The following is a 6,949-nucleotide window of genomic DNA, read 5'->3' as shown; positions in this document are numbered from 1 at the left end:
TAAAATAATTCAAAATTATCTTAAAAACAGAACTTTTGTAGTCACTGTAAATAATGCGGAGTCTTCCGAAAAATCAGTGGTGGCCGGAGTACCGCAAGGAGGTATTCTTGCGCCTTGTCTCTTTATCTACTATACGAGTGATCTGCCCACACATAAATGTGTTAAAGTGGCACTCTTTGCCGACGACACTGCTCTCTATGTTTCCAGTTTGAGAAGATGGTTAGCTCTGAAACACATTTGTATGTGTTTCATATGTTCATTTGTATGTTGAGATACAAGAGTATCTCAACATTTTGGTTGAATACTATGAAAAATGGAAAATAAAAATAAACAGTGATAAAACGGAGCTGATAGTCTTCTCAAACGTAATCAAGGAAGAAAAGAAAAAATCGGACAAGTGCGAGTTGCACTCGCATTAAGATCGAGGGTTCCGTACACCAAAATAAAACTCATTTTTTATAAAAAAATTATTTCAAAAATTCTTACAAAATTTGAAAAAAAAAAAATTTTAAATAGTAATATATTTTTTTAAATTTTGAATAAATGTTTTTATTATTTTATTTTATTAATAAATCTTTTCATTTTTTCTTTTATAGTACTTATCTTCGCCAATCACATTCTCTTTTTTTTTTCTATCATTTGCACTTGAAAAAGAATATACAAGCTAAATTTTAACTCACCAGGTTTAAATTTATAAAAGTTAAAGTAGGGACAGTGTAATTTTTTCGAAAAATTCAAATTCTTGCCCTTCAATTTCGCAAATATGTCCGTCAATCAGGTTCGCTATATTTTTCCTGTAATCTTCACTTAAAACTAAAGATCCCTACCGAATTTCAGCACAACCGGTTAAGATTTGTAAAAGTTAAGGAGGAGACAGGGTCTTTTTTTGCAATTTTTTCGAAAAAATTCAATTTCTTTCCCTCCTAGTTCCCAAATATCTCCACCAATCAGGTTCGTTATATTTTTCCTGTAATCTGCACTTAAAACTGAAGATCCCTACCGAATTTCAGCTCATAAGGTTGAGATTTGTAAAAGTTAAGGGGGGGACAGGGTCATTTTTAGCATTTTTTTCGAAAAAATTGAATTTCTTTCCCTTCTAGTTCGCAAATATGTTTGTCAATCGGGTTCGCTATATTTTTCCTGTAATCTGCACTTGAAACTGAAGATACCTACCGAATTTCAGCACAACCGGTTAAGATTTGTAAAAGTTAAGGGGGGGACAGGGTCATTTTTAGCATTTTTTTCGAAAAAAATTGAATTTCTTTCCCTTCTAGTTCGCAAATATGTTTGTCAATCGGGTTCGCTATATTTTTCCTGTAATCTGCACTTGAAACTGAAGATCCCTACCGAATTTCAGCACAACCGGTTAAGATTTGTAAAAGTTAAGGGGGGGACAGGGTCATTTTTAGCATTTTTTTCGAAAAAAATTGAATTTCTTTCCCTTCTAGTTCGCAAATATGTTTGTCAATCGGGTTCGCTATATTTTTCCTGTAATCTGCACTTGAAACTGAAGATCTCTACCGAATTTCAGCACAACCGGTTAAGATTTGTAAAAGGTAAGGGGGGGACAGGGTCATTTTTTGCAATTTTTTCAAAAAAATTCAATTTCTTTCCCTCCTAGTTCCCAAATATCTTCACTAATCAGGTTTGCTATATTTTTTCTGTAATCTGCACTTGAAACTGAAGATCCATACCGAATTTCAGCTCATAAGGTTGAGATTTGTAAAAGTTAAGGGGGGGACAGGGTCATTTTTAGCATTTTTTTCGAAAAAATTGAATTTCTTTCCCCCTCCTAGTTCGCAAATATGTTTGTCAATCGGGTTCGCTATATTTTTCCTGTAATCTGCACTTAAAACTGAAGATCCCTACCGAATTTCAACTCACCAGGTTCAGATTTGTAGAAGTTAAGGGGGGGGACAGCCCATTTTGCGTGGCTGGGACGGACACACGAGTGATTTCATAAGGGTTCCGTCAGTACACCTATGGTGTACGGAACCCTAAAAACAAGATGTTATCATTGATGGCGTTAAAATCGAGATAAAAAAATGTTAGGGGAGAGTCTCCAGTTGTGAGACACCTCCAGTTGTGAGACAGTCAATTTTTTTTAACATGCAATACTAAAAAGCCGATTGGTTTATATAAAAACATTTCTTTTTATATGAGCCAACTTTTTCGTGTACGCCGAAGCGGATATATAAACTGTTTTTGTTAAATACCAACACTGTGTGTGATAATCGACTAAAAAGCGTTTTTTCAATAAATGCAAAGTACTTTTTTTCCAAGTTAATTAATTGGAAAAGGTAAATGTAAGGCATTTTCTTTTAGTGTCTTCCTTATATTTTGTAATGCAATATTGCATTGTTCCAATCTACGGTTGAAAATAATTTAATTTTCCTTTTTCAAAATAGCGCCAATTTCTGGGTGTGAGACACAGCATATCACCAGTTGTGAGACGGTGTCAACACCCATCTGGGCAGCATAAAAAATACGACTTTGCAGGCATACTATTTAAATGTTGTTTTGATTTTTTTTCTAGCATTTTTGGGCATGTCAAGTGGAAAAAAGTCAATTGATTCAGAAGAAATCAATTTTAATGCTCTTGTTGAAGCTTTTAAATTGTGTTTATTTAATAGTCATATTTTGGCGAATAAATATTATTATTTAGTATATAATAATATATATTATTAATATATTTAATTATTTCTACTAAACATAACGTTTTATGTCAAACTTATTAAATTTTAGCAATTTTTAATGAGTGTCTCACAACTGGAGACATTTTTTTTTGTTGAAAAAAGCGATGTGCTCGGAAAATGTATCGTAAAATTTTTTGAGTTCATCGAAACACTATACTTTCTTTTAAAAAAAGTTGCGTATTTGGGTGATTCTCCTGAAAGGGACCACTTCACGTGTCTCCAACATGAGGTTCATTATTTAAATTAATTTTTCATTAATATTTTATCAAGTTTAAATTTTTTGAAAAATTTATTTATAATCTACGAAGATTTATCTATCTTTATATAATCTTCTATTGCTTATATTTAAATTTCTTCCTATTTAAAAAACATATTTAATTTTGTCATCGAATTTTGGTTAAACAGAATGTATATTTTATAATTATATTTTAACGTATTTAAACAATTCCAACATATTTATGATATATATCAAATTAAAGTTTAGAATATAAGGATTATTTTTTACTTACATTTGTTTAAAATAAGGTAAAAAAAGTTATTTAAATTATTAATTAAAATAGTATTATCAATGAGAGTAAAAATTAAATTCATCTCCGAAGCCTCATTTTCTATATAATAACATCATATTTTTTAACGTTTTAAACATAATATGTAATCGATGTGAAAATATTTGATGATTAAAACTAAAAATATTGTTTAAAAAATTGTAATATATTTAAAATTAGAAAAAATGAGAATTTTTTCATTAAATTATCAATTCATCTCCGAAGCCTTTTTTATATTTGATAGGCGTTTTCTTTTGTTTTTAATTTTTTAATCATTGTTTTGAAATATTTAACCCTCAAATTAAATTATTAATTTAATAAAAATAAAATATACAAGCAAAAAGTGCAATAAATTAAAACATAACAATTTATTATTTAAAAAAAATATTCCTACCGAGTTTTTTTTACAAAATAATTAATTTAAAAGTTATAATTAATTATACTTAACCTCTAGAACACATGATAGTAAAATGTTCCTGGAGGTCTTATTTCTGAAAATTAATTTTGCGCAACTTATATTTTTATCTTTAAACATTTTCTAAACTTATTTATGAAAGAAAAGTAACAAAAAAAGAATAATTTGATTTTTTGGAAATTCAACCAAAAAAGGGTCCCTTTCAGGAGAATCACCCATTTATGTTACCTTTCGAACGGTGTATTTTATTTACAATTTCGTTTACCCGTTTACAATTTACGGGTCAAAAATAAAACCCGTCTCACAACTGGAGACTCTCCCCTAAATACTTGGGTTATTATCTGGATCATAAATTATTACATAACTATCATATTAAAGAAACAAAGAATAAAGCTTATATCATTGATATGATGCTGCATCATTTAATAGGTAGGGCAAGTACTCTTTCTCTAAAAAATAAATTAATATTATATAAGCAAATTGTAAAACCGATCCTTCTATATGCAGTGGCGATCTGGTCAAATACAAGTGAAACCCAATACGGGGGGCTACAAGTCTTTCAAAATAAAATACTCAGGGACATAATTAAAGATGGTCCCAAAACCTCAAATAAGTGTGTGTACGAAACCTGTGATATCGAATTAATTAAAGACTATATTTACGTACAAACAAAAAAATTTTATGACAATATCAAGAGTATAGATGAGTTAAAAGAAGAACTAATTATTTATAATAATAAAAGTGAATTCCCCTTTAGAAATACTTATAAATTACCTTATGATATCTTAATGTGATCGCAATTGAATATCTCAGCATTCTACTTTTGTTTCTTTTACTAATTTTATTTTTGTTAACTAGTTTTAAGCTTATTTTATTTAATTACGCTTAAAATCACAATATTGTTTAGTTTTTTATTCATTTTTACTAAATAAATCACATTGAATATATATTTATAAAATTTAGAACTCATCAACACTACACAATACAATACAAAATTAGTTGGGACAAAATTTCATAATATGAAATGGTCCTTTAAACAACGTAAATAAATCTGTTTAAAATGGAAAAAAATGGAGTAAAATACCATTTCTAAAGTGGCAGCCAGTAAAGGTGAACGCAGCTTTGAACAAATATAGTTTTTTGGATTTCGACGACATTAATTAATTCGTAGCAGAATGAACTAATTTCTTATTTCTTTTCTCATTACAAAACGATAAACAAACTAAAACTCAAAATAATTTTCGATTCAAAACAATTCACCGAATATAAAACATAATAATGTTGAGTTCTTAAATCTTTTTTTGAGAATTATTCAAAACCTTTTCTATTAATATTCTCAAATCACTTGTACTAAAAACGTGATAACCAGAGTTGGAAAAAAAATTCCTGCATCTTTTTTCATAAATCTAATATTTTTATGATCGAACAACGAAGAAGAAGGAAAAATATTTCCTAAGGCTTTTTAAATATAAAAAGCGAGTTGATAGTTTTAAAAATACTTCTCTCCCTCACTTCTAAGTATAAAATTTTTTCTTCATAAATTTCACTCGATAAAATGGATATCCTCTATACTGTGATACGGAAAAACCTTCTGGTTGGCACAATTACAATTGAGTCACAGTACTCTTCAATTCTGAAGCCACGACATTCAATGAAATCAATTTTATCACGGAGAAAGCTTCCCTGAAAGGTGAGTCGAGATACTTTACATTTTTTTAAATAGAAAGAGAGAGAGAGAGAGAGAGAATATTGAGAATAATCACCAGAGTATATAGAAGGACCAAAGGAAACAAATTCTTTTTTCTTTTATCACCATACAAAATAGAAATTCTGCACTTCTGTCAAATGATAAAAATTATAATAAAAATAAGTGTGTACACGTGATAATTTTTTCGAATATTACACAACCGGTCAAAATTGAGAGACCACCCATTTTCAGGCGAATGAAAAACGTTTTAAACATAAAATTTTTTGAAACTAAAATTTTTTTCTGTTTAATTTTTAATAGATGATAAAATTTTGAAAAGAACAAGATATTTCATAAAAGTGGTTTGGCCAATAATTTATTTAGATATTTTTAAAACTCGTCATTTTCAATGTATTACAAAAATTTGAATAACTTGTAAAATAATGAACGCTTTTTAATCATCTTAGGATTATTTTAAAGATCATCTGCTATACTATAAGAATTACTGAAAATGGGTGGTCTCTCAATTTTGACTTGTAGTGTACTATTATTATTGAAAAATATTTTTAAACCTTTAGATTTTTTTATTGTTCTCTTTTGTTGATGTTAAACTAAAAATTGATATTTTCCGTTTATTCTGCAAAAACTTGCTGTCAGTGTCTGATTATTCAAAGACGCAAACTATTTCAAGTGCCTTTGAAACTCTTTAAGAATTGAATATAAATTACCCATATCAGAATTCTGAGTTCTCGAAAATAATCAAAGGATATGTAAACGGAGCTCGAAAAGCCCAAAGAATATTTTTACCTTTCAATTGATTTTGAAATCTTTTCCCTTGAATTGCTTATTTTTTATTTCATTTCCCTTTTTTTATTTACGAAATGGTAATTATAATACAGTCTCTTTAGAAATTGTAAATTATCTTTTCATGAATGAAATTAAATGTCCTGTCAACAAAATTGGCGTCATGTCAGCACTTTCCTCTTCGAGTAAGTACCAAGTGAATTAAATACTAAATTTCAGTTTTTAGTTATCGGCGGTCGGTAAAACACAACACCAAATTATCCATAGTCATAACCACTCTTGATAGGAGTTTTCAATTCAAAATGACTTGTCCTATACAATATTTTTGTAGTAAATTTATTGAATTGATTTGTTTGTTAATTGACAGTTTAGATTACTTAACCGTTATTTTCAAATTGTCCAATGCTTGATTCAAATTCTAACCCTCGTCCACTCAAAGTTTCATCCACGTGATTTCAATGATTTCTATTTGTTGTTCGCCTCGTGGGCGTGGTGGGGAGAATGACTTCACGCGCATATGTCATGAGCGCGCACCAATCAAATGCACACTATCCCACCAATGTCACTCTTTAAAATTTAACCAATATTTCAAATAACATCAAATTAATTATCTATGCGGGAATCCAGTGATTCGCAAGTAAACTAAACTAGCAACAATTCGCGCGCTAAAGCACGCGGCTAACTTCTTACTACCTTTTTTAAATAAAATTAGCAATTTTTAAAAATAATAGAATTTGAAAACTTTCTAATTTAAATTTTTGTTGAAAACACTAAAAAAATTCAATTTTGGAGAAATTACAAA

The sequence above is a fragment of the Leptopilina heterotoma genome, unplaced genomic scaffold (genome assembly GCF_015476425.1).
Source record: "Leptopilina heterotoma isolate Lh14 unplaced genomic scaffold, ASM1547642v1 Lhet_15, whole genome shotgun sequence".
NCBI classification, from domain to species: domain Eukaryota; kingdom Metazoa; phylum Arthropoda; class Insecta; order Hymenoptera; family Figitidae; genus Leptopilina; species Leptopilina heterotoma.
The sequence above is the reverse complement of the archived record's forward strand: the minus strand, read 5'-3'. Positions refer to the sequence as shown.